This window comes from Lagenorhynchus albirostris, chromosome 17 (assembly GCF_949774975.1).
Source record: "Lagenorhynchus albirostris chromosome 17, mLagAlb1.1, whole genome shotgun sequence".
NCBI lineage: Eukaryota > Metazoa > Chordata > Mammalia > Artiodactyla > Delphinidae > Lagenorhynchus > Lagenorhynchus albirostris.
The window spans coordinates 7,367,068-7,379,089 of record NC_083111.1 but is presented as its reverse complement, the minus strand read 5'-3'; the positions used below and the strand labels follow the sequence as shown (position 1 = coordinate 7,379,089).

Below are 12,022 nucleotides of genomic sequence, written 5' to 3'. Positions count from 1 at the left end.
TTATTTGCTCCAATGGTGTTCTATTTGAATTCCTGAAAAGAAAATGATGAGCTTGAAAACTAAGTTGGAAAAATAAGTAATTAGATTGAGTGTAGGTCATGGTGAACCTGTTTTTTGAAAATGTCCCCTTTTTGAGAATACAAACAAATCCTGTATCTGTATAGGACTTTGAGTGTATGAAGTACTTCATATCTATGAGCTCATCACATCCTCATGATACTTTATGAAATAGTGTGTTATTTACATTTTCATACATGAAGAAATTGAGCCTCAATTTATTTTTATTAGAGTCCCATCTAGGATTCTAATTTCCGGACTTCCCTTCCACGTGGTCACCAGCCCTGGAGAAATGATGCCTGTATGTGACTAATGAAAGGTAGGCTTCTGACAAACATGTGCTTTTCTTGCCAAGTGCCTTCTTCATCAGGCTGTTACATGTCGTGGTTGACAACTACAGTGACAGGCACTAAGAGAACGCCTCCTCTGTGTCTGAGACGGTGTCAGTGTTTTTTTTCCTTTTTTTTTTTTTTGTGGTATGCGGGCCTCTCACTGCTGTGGCCTCTCCCCTTGCGGAGCACAGGCTCCGGACGCGCAGGCTCAGCAGCCATGGCTCACGGGCCCAGCCGCTCCGCGGCATGTGGGATCTCCCCAAACCGGGGCACGAACCCGTGTCCCCTGCATCAGCAGGCGGACTCTCAACCACTGTGCCACCAGGGAAGCCCCCGTGTCAGTGTTTTTATGTGTGTGTGCCAGGCATTGCTTATTTGCTCTTAGACCCAGTGTCACCCTTTTTCTCTGCTCTGTATCTCCAGGAATTACCTTCCCCAGGCCACCCTGTCTTCTGACCTCTCCCTCCTCCAGGCAAGGAGACTACAGGGTGGTGAAGGCCTTTCTCCCCGTTCCCATCTGCCTTGTGTGGGCTCTCCACATCCAGCTGGTTCTTCTCTGTGGTGTTAATTCTCCTGCCCCACCATGGTCCTAGCTCCTGCTAGGGACCCTGACGCCTGGACTGTGTACAACTACCGCCTTCCTTTGACCTGCCGGCAGCCAATCTCAGGATGAGCTCTTTATTCTGTTTGGTTCCTCTTAGCTCTTCCATCCCCTGTGGAATCAAACCCCTGCCTTGAATCCTGTCTGTGTGAAAGACCTGGAGTGGTTTTGTTTCATGACCAGTCCATGCAGCTACAGCATGATATTTACATCTGACTTTGACAGCATTCCTGGGAGGAGGTAATACTATTATCTCCATTTACAGACAAGGAAATTGTGGCTCGAAAGACGCAAGTGATGAGGCCAGTCTCATATAGTCCATAAATGGGAGCTCTGGGGCTCCAGTCCAGCACTCCCCCGAGGACAGGTGACTCTGACTGAGTGCATTCCAGTGTCAGGCCTTGGGACCTGAGGGTGCCTATATGCACCGTCCCTTGTGGCCCTCACAGCCGCCCCGGTTATGGATGAGCACCCAGAGTTCAGAGTCGTTAGCTCGCCAAAGGTGCAAAGCTGGTAAGCAGCAGAGAAGAGATTCAAACCAGATCTTTTCTGACTCCAAGCTTGTTTTCTTTCTACTCCTACAAGCGCTTCCCAAAAGGTAGTGTGTATCACAGCTGCAGCGGTGTGGTGTGGTTGAGATATAAATTCCTAGTCCCTAACCCCCCGAAATTCCAGTTCAGTAGCTTTGAGAAGGGGCTCAGGAACAGGCACTTTGCACATCTGCCCTAAGTGATGCTGAGGCAGAGGGTGTGGGAACGGCATGGGGCCAACCTCAGCCTCCGTGGCTCCCGCCACCCACCTGTGACACCCATGTAGCCTCTGCATCCTCTCCCCACCTGCCTCAGTTTCCTTGTCTGTAAAGTGAAAAGTTGGACTGGATAACCTCCAAGGTGATCCTAGGTCTCTGCTGAGTCCCCTGTGCTGCCAAGGGGACCACTGCTGTGCCACTGAGCCCTCCCAGGGCACAGCTGAGGGCTGGGGGTCTGGGGTTTCTCATGGATCCCCCAGGCTGCGAGATCGACAGGAACCCTGTGGCTTGAGAGTAAAGGGAAGCCCTGTTTATCGGTTTGCAGTAGTTGGCAAACTGGCATTTAAAAAAGGAAGTGTATTGTGGGGTGCGGGTTTTAATTCAGGGAGATACTCGAAGAACTCAGTGTTTGCTCTGAGAGGTCATTAAATAAGTTTTGTTCCCACACTCTCTGGAAAAACGATGCTTCATTAAAATGGCAACATGAGGTGTAGAGAAAACGGTGAAATTGGGAACCCTGAAAAGACACATTCACTAGGTTCCACTTAAAATGTAAAAGGAGTGTAAAGGAAACAAATGGACATTTTCTTGAGGCAGCTGAGCGATACAAAACACAGGCATCTTTGTCTCCTTCTTGAAAACTTCCACAATGGGTTCTCCTTTCTTCCTCTTGACCAATCTCTACTTCTAAGAGGTGTTGAGTTTCCGCCAAACTTTCTGCTCCGCTCGCATCAAAGGCTGCCGTGTCGTGAATAGTCAGCTCTCACCTACCGATCCTCACCTGCCGACTCCTGCCCAGCGCACTTAGGTCATTCACCATAATTAGCTCATAGACAGAATTTCCGGGCGGGGTCCGGGAGCATCAGTCACAGGGATGAAGGGGAGGTCGGTGCGTGGGAACCGCGGGAGGTGCCGGGCGCAGAGCGCGCAGTGGTCCCTACGACCCAGTCGCCGCAGATCTGCCCGCGCGACGCTGCAATGCTGCCTCGGTTCCCCTCCGGCCACATCTGTGCTCGACAGACAGGTCGTGTTCGTTTCCACACAGCCTCAGAGGTGCAGAATACCCCATGGGGGGAGGCAGGCGAAGTTTCTGTTCCTGCTGTCTCATGCCCTCTCTACCTGGTTTCCAAATGCGTCTGGCTTCCAGGTTGGGGTTTTCTTCGTACCGTTAGCGGTTCTGCGCTTGGGGGTGGGGATGGAGTTGGGGGTTAGCGTGTTTAACAACTAATGGTACGAGGGAGACTTGGCTTCTGCTTTGGGCCCCGCTGCTTTCTCCTTAAAGCCCTGATTTCTCGTGTGTCATTGTTTCATCCATAACATGAAGGTGATGGTTCAGAATTATTAGCTAATAATGAATAAGAGTGAGGTCAGAACACTTTGAAAATACAAAATAACTTTACGTATGATATCCTTGGTTGCTGTTTACTAATATCCTTTACCGGGAGTCTGGGGTCTTGTTGGTGCAAGTGCCCCAGGCGGCCTCTTCCCCCGAAAGCTGGTTCCTGCTCTCTGACGCTGCAGAAAGCTCTGGGGCCTGCGAAACTGTGAGTTCAGCGCTAACCTAAGTCTGGTCGTTTTTGATGCCTGTATACTGTGTGCCTGTTCTCTGGGACCACCTCTCAGCACCACCTTGCCCAGCAGCTGAGTGCCCTGCCGTGCATAGGGCAGGAGGAGGGCTGGACTCCAGCTCAGGCCGAGGGCCTGCTCCCGGGGGCTGTGTGCCGCTGCGCCTGGGGCACTTCCAGATCCTGCAGCGCAGAGAGGTTTTCCTGGGGGAAGGGAGGGCACTTTGACACTAGAGAAAGCAAGTGGCCCAAACCTAGTGAAGTCTAAAGCAGCATCAGGTCTATGCTGTCCCCTGGTGGTCGTATGTTGTACTACAGCCAGCTCTCGGCGTCTGTGAAGTTACAATGAGCTCTTCTTTTTCTATCCTGCAGTATGGAAGTCCAGAGACTTCAGGAGTCAGTCAAGATAGCCTAAGGGCAATGAAAGCATAGATCTAAATCTTCTCATGGGCCTGAATATAGAACTTTTACTGTAGGAGCCATTTAGTCTTTACCTGGTAAGGTGTATAAACTAGTAAACAAGGCCAGAATAAAAATGACGCACTTGATGGATTTAAATTGGTTTAGACGGTTATAATTAAAATCATATTATTTAGTCTATTTTGAATTTAGTCTATTTTGCCTTTTCCCAAGTTTGTTTTCGAGTTCCATCTCATTTTTATGGTTTTACAATAGTTTGGGGGGAAGAGAACGATATAGTTTTAATCCCTGTTTCACTGATACGGAAAGAGACAGGGGCCTAAAGTCTCTGCAGAGTCAGGGTTACAGGTCTCTGGGTCCCAAATCAGAAGTCATAAGTGGGACAGGGTGACCAGGGGCAGACCTGGAGAGCTTTCCTCTTGGATTCACGGCCTCACGCCCTCCACTTCTGCACATTCCTGTCACTCGCACTAGGAGTGTTTCTAGTCAGCTGTGTGCGCTATGTTAGGCATTTCACATATGTTTCTGGAAGTTGTCAGGGCTGTTCTCTGTGAGGCCTGAAGGCAAAATTCAATGTTTGTAGTAAATAAGTACTAAAATTATAGCAGCTATTGAGAGGATGGATTACTTCCAGCTTGCTTAGCCGTATTGGCTGAGGGTTGACTTCAGCACTGGTGCCAACATGCTATACACAAGAACCCTGTGTTCCCGGGAATCGTGCTGAACGTGGCGGTGCAGAGTCTGCTGGGCAGGACACCAAGGTGTGGCCAGCAGGGTTCAAGAAGTTTATGGAGATGCAACAGAAGGTTCTGGAAACTTTGCTGGGATGGCACTTCCCTTGGACTAGTTCCTGGAGACGGATATAGAGGAGACGGGCAGCATCAGAAGCTAGACTTACAGTGTTTTACAAACCGTGGGCTCCAAGGAATGTTTGTTTCTGGAATCAAAGCCACCTCTGTGTGGGATTCTCTCTTCCCATCTCTCTAAGTCTCTGTTATGGGCTGAGTTGTGTTCCTCCAAAATTCCTACACTGAAGTCCTAACCCCCGGTGTCTGAGAATGTGACTTTATTTGGAGACAGGGCCTTTAAAGAGGTAATTAAGTTTAAACGAGGTCATTAGGGTGAGCCCTCATCCAGTATGACTGCTGTCCTTAGAAGAAGAGGAAATTAGGACACAGACACGCACAGAGGGAAGACCATGTGAGGACGCAGGGAGAAGGTGGCCAAGCAAGCCCAAGGAGAAAGACTTCTGCAGAAACCTACCCTGCTGACACCTTGATTTCAGACGTCCAGCATCCACAATTGTGAGGAAATAAATGAATGTTGTCTAAGCCAGCCGGTCCATGGTACTCTGTTACGGCGGCCCGAGCAACTAAAAGAGTCTCCTTTTGGATTTAGGGAGCGTGACTGAAGGGCCCATCCACTCAGAATCAACGCCAACCAAGTGAAAACCACCAAGCCACTCTGTAAGGAACTAAAACATCTTGAAAAACAGGAAGGTGACCTGTGAAATAACACCTGGTTTGAATGGCATCCAGTATCTCTTACTAGACAAGATACACTAGCATGATTTCTGGAGAAAAGCCCAAATACATGCCCCAAATATGTACACCACGGTAAGGACTGCATATAAATCTTTTTCCCCTGGCTCGATGGTGTCCTGTGGAAGGAATCCAAATAGTATGAAACATGTCTTCAAGTCTTAGTGAGTCATGCAGCCAAGTTTTATGGAGTCAAGCTACAAAGCTATCAATTACTACAAGAAAGAAATATTTGCCTATGTCACCCTTAATTTTTCTTTAAGCTGCTCTGAGGTATCTGGTGTTTAGCTTACAGGTTACATTATTTGATGAAGATCTACAAAAGATTTAGTTAAAAAAAAAAAAGAACCTAAGCACCCAAGACTTGGAACCCAGCAAATGCAGCTGTTCTGCTTGGTTTCATCAGTGGTGGCCACGAGGTTGATGCTGGTGATGAGATAATTTTTACTGAGTGTTTCTCATGGCAAAGGCACTAAATTAAGTGCTTGAAACAGGTGACTTAGCTTTCACAGAAACAGATAGATAGATAGGTAAGACGTGGTGTAAGGTAGCTGTTCAGTCTTGGCCCCCGCTACTACTCAGCCTTGGGATCTTGAGCAAAGTACTTTACTCTCTGTGACTCAGCCTTCTCATTTCAAAAGTTCGTTGTTAATACACGAAGTGCTTGCAATAGCCCCTGGCACAGGGTAAGGTTTCAGTGAGTGTAGGCTGCTGGTGTTTTTCTTTCTTCCTTTTTTTTTTTTAATTTTATTTTTGGCTGTGTTGGGCCTTCATTGCTGCGTGTGCGCCTTCTCTAGTTGCAGTGAGCGAGGGCTACTCTACATTGAGGTGTGTGGGCTTCTCATCGCGGTAGCTTCTCTTGTTGCGGAGCACGGGCTCTAGGCTTGTGGGCTTCAGTAGTTGTGGCACATGGGCTTCAGCAGTTGTGGCTCGCGGGCTCTAGAGCGCAGGCTCAGTAGTTGTGGTGCATGGGCTTAGTTGCTCCGTGACATGTGGGATCTTCCTGGACCAGGGATCGAACCCATGTCCCCTGCATTGGCAGGTGGATTCTTAACCACTGCACCACTAGGGACGTCCTGGTGTTTTTCTTAATGTCTTCAGATGAGGAAACAAAGGGCAGTAGAGATGTGAGGCACTTTGCTCAGTACCTCGTGTACCACTGTGGAGGGGAGTCTAGGCAGGCACAGTGTTCAGGCTCTCCAGCACCTCCCATTTGGTGATGCTGTCCTTTGCAGGTACTTGTGACCTTATTCTTTCTGGGACACACATGAGGGTGATCTTTTTTTTTTTTTTTTTTTTTTTTTTTTTGCGGTACGCGGGCCTCTCACTGTTGTGGCCTCTCCCGTTGCGGAGCACAGGCTCCGGACGTGCAGACTCAGCGGCCATGGCTCACGGGCCCAGCCCCTCCGCGGCATGTGGGATCTTCCCGGACTGGGGCACGAACCCGCGTCCCCTGCATCGGCAGGCGGACTCTCAACCACTGCGCCACCAGGGAAGTCCGAGGGTGATCTTAATACGTGCTTTCTTTACGTGTTCCCACGCTGGCTTCCCCTCGGAGAGGAGTAACCCTAGTTAACATTGCTTATCTCCAACCGTTCAATTCCCTCTTCTTCTAACCATTACAATTTTTATTCCATTTTCTTCACATCCTCAAATGCCTTATTTTCTTTTTTCTTTTTTTTAGTACGTGGGCCTCTCACTGCTGTGGCCTCGCCCGTCGCGGAGCACAGGCCCCGGACGTGCAGGCTCAGCGGCCATGGCTCACGGGCCCAGCCGCTCCGCGGCATGTGGGATACTCCCGGACCGGGGCACGAACCCGCGTCCCCTGCATCGGCAGGTGGACTCTCAACCACTGTGCCACCAGGGAAGCCCTCAAATGCCTTATTTTGACCATGCTTCTGCTACGTGGCTGCTTTTGGAATGTAGAAATGCCTCGGATGCTAGGACTCTGATTCCCAGACATTTCTTCCATCGAGGAAACGACTGGCTCCTATGGAAGAGCCCTGCCCCAGGGCTCTCAGCTTTACCACCACTGCACGGGCTGCTGGTGGTTTATTCTTCCCAAGAAATCACTTGCTGTGTATACACACCTGGCAGGAACTGAACCACCTGCTAAATGACAGTGTAGACAAGGGGTGGCCGCAATGCCATTGTTTCCTGGCTGGCGGTTCTCAGGCACACTTTCTAGATGTTAATTCCAAGGGCTCTGTTTGCTCCTTTAGGGGTAAAAGAAAGAGGCAAAAGGCCCATTGGAAGCTTAGACTTTGGAAATGAGTGAGAGCATAATGATGCTAAAGAGAAAGATGACATTTTGCTAACAATGACACAGTGAAGGTGTAGAGTTATTGTTGAAATGGGAAAGAATTGGCCGTTTACTTAAAAGGTGGGAAGGAAGGTTGGGAGTCTACATAAAAAGGAAAGTGTGAGTTCCAGAGAGCCATCTGCTTGCTAGTTATGGAACAAATAGAAATAGAAGTTTGCACATTACAAAGCACTTTCTGTACCCATGCCTCCATGCACCCATGCACCCATCCATTTGTTATCTGTTTATTCAGCACTTCCCCGCTTCCATCCTAGGCCCCAAGGATGCAGATGTAGAAAAAGGAAAACCTCAGTCCATTCAGTGGGGCAGGCATCACAAAGGGTAATTACAGTGTGGTGTGGTAGGAGCCGTACAGGGGCCATTGCTGGGATGTTGGGGGCATAGAAGAAGGACTAAGTCAGGAAATGTATATGGAGTAGGAACATTTCATTAGGATCTTGCAGTATGTGTAGGAGTTTGCTGTGTAGATGAGAGGAAAGATTGCATTTCAGGTACATGCAAAGCCTGGAGTTACAAACAAAAAGGAAGTGATCTTGTGAGGTCGGGGGAGGCAGAGCCCTTGGCTTTGACTGGCTCTGTGGGTACTTACAGCCAAGCAGCATCTGATTAGGGAGAATCAGCCCAGCTAAAGTCAGGAGGGGGAGACACTAACTTAAGCCCCCTCACCGTGCCCTCCTGGGCCTTCCTGAACCTTCCTCCTTTGATCTGTTGGAGGGAAGGGGCTCTGAAGGTATTTGTTTAATGAAAGAGAAAAATGAATAACAGTTTAAGAGAGTTGTTCTCACCCAGGGCTGCACTCTGGAATCTCCTTGGGAAGTTTTTGAGATTTACGTGGTCAGACCACTGTCCAGAAGCTCCGACTCAGAGGCCTGGGTGGGCCCAGCGCTGACCCCCTTGACAGAGCTTCTGAGGTGCGTCCTTGGTAGAGACCATCTGCTATATGTGTTTCCTTTACCAGGAGTATCTGCCTGCGGGGGGAAAGGATATCGGGTGCCCTACGTCCCTCTCGGAAGATGGGCCCTAAGGAACCTCTCGGAGGAAACACGTTCTGTCTCCCCTGTGCTGGGTGTAAACTCTAGCGATAGGACTGCCACCCGCTTCCCACCAAGTGCAGCTCAATTCCAGGAAATACTTTCAAGTAAGATTTTCTAATCTCCTCTAGGGTCTCAGACTCCATTTACATCATACTTTCTGTTGATTTTTATGATCTGGTTTTATCATCAAGTTGGAGGCTGAGAAGAGGCACATCCAGGGCTTCTGAGTGCTGGCTCTGCTCCGTTTCGTGACCGAGTGCTGATTCCATGGGGTGTTCATGCTGTAAAAACTCAGCGCGCTGCTCACTTACCATGTGTGTACTTTTCAGTCAATATGTGATATATTATTTTTCCAGTTTCTTTTTTTAAATTGAAGAATAGGTGATTAACAAAGTTGTGTTAGTTTCAGGTGTACAGCAAAGTGATTCAGTTATATATATGTATAATATATATATATATATTCAGCTTTATATATATGTATATTTCAGATTCTTTTCCATCATGGGTTATTACAAGATACTGAATATAGTTCCCTGTGTTGTACAGTAGGTCCTTGTTGTCTATTTTATATATAGTAGTGTGTATCTGTTAATCCCAAGTTCCTAACTTATCCCTCCCCTTGCCCTTTGGTAACTATAAGTTCATTCTCTGTGAGTCCCTTTCTGTTTTGTAAATAAGTTCATTTGTATCATTTTTTTTGATTCCACATATAAGTGAGATCATATAATATCTGTCTCTCTCTGACTTACTTCACTTAGTATGACAATCTCTAGGTCCATCCATATTGCTGTAAATGGCATTCTTTCAATAAGTGAATCATTTTAGAGCTGAAGTCGTAATGAATGCAGAGCCCGTGTTCCCCTTGGCCAAACCCCTCGCGGTGGGCATATTCCCAGGACGGCCCCGGGCGGCTCTGTGCTTTGGCAAGGATGTACCTCGCGGTCCAGGCAGCGGCACAGTCCCCCATGTGTGGAGGGCTCCACGGGCTGTGGGAAGGGCAGACTTGGATTTCCTGACTTTTGTCCATTGATGGTCTCACTCACAGAGTTGCATTAACTTGGTTTTGTAGGCTGAATGAAACCACTGGCAACTTTCTGATTTGTTTTTTCAGCCCGAGTAGAGGCTGGTAACTAAGCCAGGAATTCCCAAACTTTCCCAGGCCAGCGCGGAGACACACTGGGACGTCTTTTTCTTCTCGCCCGTCCATCTGCAGGCCAAGTGCGCATCGGTCAAAGGCAAACTCTGAATTGAGCTTTGTGCCAATCTCTGGAAAGACACCCAAGAGCGTGTGATGGGGAGAGTGACAGTGGCGGTGGCAGCGACATCTGCAGTGCCAGCCCCGTCCCTATCTGCCACAGAACGCGTGTGGGCACGCTTCATGAGAACAATCCAGCCGCCAGAGAATGGGGCCTTTGACATCAGCTGCGGCCCGGGCTGCCTTACAATGAGAGGCCTGTTGGTGAAAGGGAGACTGTTTAATGAACTGAGAAGCAGAGGCCAGCTCTGGCCATCTGGACTGAGCATCTTTGGAGCAACTCTTCATCGTAAATGGCTACACTGAAGCACGTTGCCTTTCCAAGAAAGCAGTTGCAACAGTAAATTCATATTTCAAAATCGTGCACAATAAACTCATATTTCAAAATCGTGAACTTTTAGATATTTGTGTGTGTGCATGTGTTGGAAAGCATTGTATAAAGGTTAGATATTACCATCTTAATTAGCACGGAAGCCTGAAAAAGCATCCCACTTTTGGTTCTGAGGTCAATAATGATAATGGCTTTTTCCTGACACCGGGTAGCCATGTCCTGTCAAGGATGTGAAAACACTCTCTGAAAATGAAATCCATTAGAGCCCTAATGATCAGGTGAGGGAGGCAGGTGATCACGATTGTCACCACTTGGCTGGCAAAACACTGAGACCCAGGGAGGATGATGACTCATGACCAAGGTCGAGTGGCAGGTGGGGGGTGGAGCTGATAGCTAATTGTGTCCTCCAGCCCCAGGCGCTGGGGAAGGACATGCAAAGCCGGGGCTGACTTTTCCTGGCAGGCTCGCTCTTCGCAGCCGGAATGCAGGTGGCACTGTTGTGATTCCTGGCGTAAACTTCAATGCGTCAATGAGCATGTTGGCTGGCGCCAGGCCCCAGCTGAGTGTCACAGTGCAAGACCCGGGCTTAAGCGGTGCGTGCCGAGGTTCTCCTAGCAGCGTCTCATTTATTAGCTGTGTTGGAAAGAAATCCTTCGCAGCTAACCGGGTACCTCTGGATTTTAACAGCTGTGGTTTATAAGGGATTGGGGAGAGGGTTGTTTTCAAAGTGCCTTTCAGAAAGTATCACCTTAGAGGGGAGTTTCCCTTCTGATCCAGGAGAACGACTGGCACCAGTGCTCTGCTCAGAAAACCAAGCCCGCAAGAAATATCAGGTTCTATTTTCTTACAACCCATTTTAGCAAGTGTGCCTTCACACCACCTACCCGTCTCTTCCCCTTTGTTGGCAACAGTCCCGATTGGAAGGGTTTTAAGTCCAACGTGTCTTAGAAGGTGCCCCGCACAGACTGCGTGGCTGGGGGCTGGCAGTCGCGGTTGGATCGGGGGACCTCGAGGGTCCCTTCCAGTCTGAGATGTTATGACTTCAGAACGAATGCGTCTCAACTCCCAACATGAAACGGGAATAACTACCAATTACCGAGTACTTTCCGTGTTCCAGCCCTGTGCTGAGATCTTAACGTGTTACTCTGAATTCTAACAAAATTGTTGTGAATATCACCCCCAGTTCACAGATGAAGAAACTGAGGTTTAGAGAAATTAAAAACCTGTCTGATAACACAGGTTTAAGATTTCGTAAGTGACGGTTCCCTGGAAGTTGAGTCCAGACCAGGCTAATTCCGTGCTCTAAACCCACAACTTAACCAGGACGAACTTTAGTCGCCTTGTGGTTCCCTCTTGTCAGATGAGCTCAGATCTCCAGCTCTCAGGGTAGCTGGTGCTAGTCTCTTGTCAGACTCAGTGTTGAAATCAGAGAGGAAAACCCCAGACAAAGGCTGCGGAGGTCCTGGTGCACGAAAACTCCTCTCAGCTTCCCATCCTCCTGCCAGTTGGAGATTCTCTAACTGTAAATACAAATGCCCTTGAAGAGATAACGCATTGTCACCCATTAACACTATTGTGTAAATTAGTGTAATTTAGCAAATGCTCGGAAGGAAGAAACTCAAGGTCCGTAGGTCCAGATTAATTCCGACATGGGCACCAGCACTGGGGAACTCTGAGACGTCTGTTCAATAAAGATTGTTGACTTTAAAGATTCGTTGACTTTTTGTTGACTGGAAAGTTTTGCTTTCCAGTGGGTCGAAAGCATAATATTTATTAGAAGGAATGCTTAAAATTCTGACCTGTGTGTATGGAGAG

At 48.4% G+C, this 12,022-nt stretch overlaps 1 protein-coding gene across 11 annotated transcripts in view; it reads left to right on the top strand.

Moving 5' to 3' along the window:
• Nucleotides 1-12,022, top strand: part of CA8 (carbonic anhydrase 8) — a 212,367-nt gene that overhangs the window by 48,598 nt on the left and 151,747 nt on the right. For 3 of the 11 annotated variants that reach the window (XR_009536527.1, XR_009536531.1, XR_009536530.1), the window contains one exon: nucleotides 9,733-10,265. The exons of 3 other annotated variants lie outside the window; for them this stretch is intronic. The gene's annotated coding sequence lies outside the window, so the exon portion shown is untranslated. Of the gene's footprint in view, nucleotides 1-288; nucleotides 377-8,545; nucleotides 8,726-9,732; nucleotides 10,266-12,022 lie in introns of those variants that run through there. 5 more of the 11 variants (XR_009536533.1, XR_009536528.1, XR_009536534.1 and 2 more) reach the window with 3 other exon arrangements.